Source organism: Colobus angolensis, unplaced genomic scaffold (genome assembly GCF_000951035.1).
Source record: "Colobus angolensis palliatus isolate OR3802 unplaced genomic scaffold, Cang.pa_1.0 Scaffold119, whole genome shotgun sequence".
Classification (NCBI taxonomy): domain Eukaryota; kingdom Metazoa; phylum Chordata; class Mammalia; order Primates; family Cercopithecidae; genus Colobus; species Colobus angolensis.
Genome location: NW_012113030.1, coordinates 1,121,430 through 1,121,738, shown reverse-complemented (window position 1 = coordinate 1,121,738; position 309 = coordinate 1,121,430).

The window sequence follows — 309 nt, the reverse complement described above, 5'->3', positions numbered from 1 at the left end:
ACAGAGCAAGACTCTGTCTCAAAAAAAAAGTAAATATATATAGTTATATGTATAGTTATATAGTTATATATAGTTTTATATATATAGTTAGCTATATATCGTTATATATAGTTTTATATGTAGTGATATATAGTTATACATAGTTTTATATATAGTTATATATAGTTATATATGGTTATATATCGCTATATATAGTTATATATGGTTATATATAGCTATATATGGTTATAGCTATATATATAGCTATATATGGTTATATATAGCTATATATAGTTATATATACATATATAGAGAGAACATTCTTGAAAT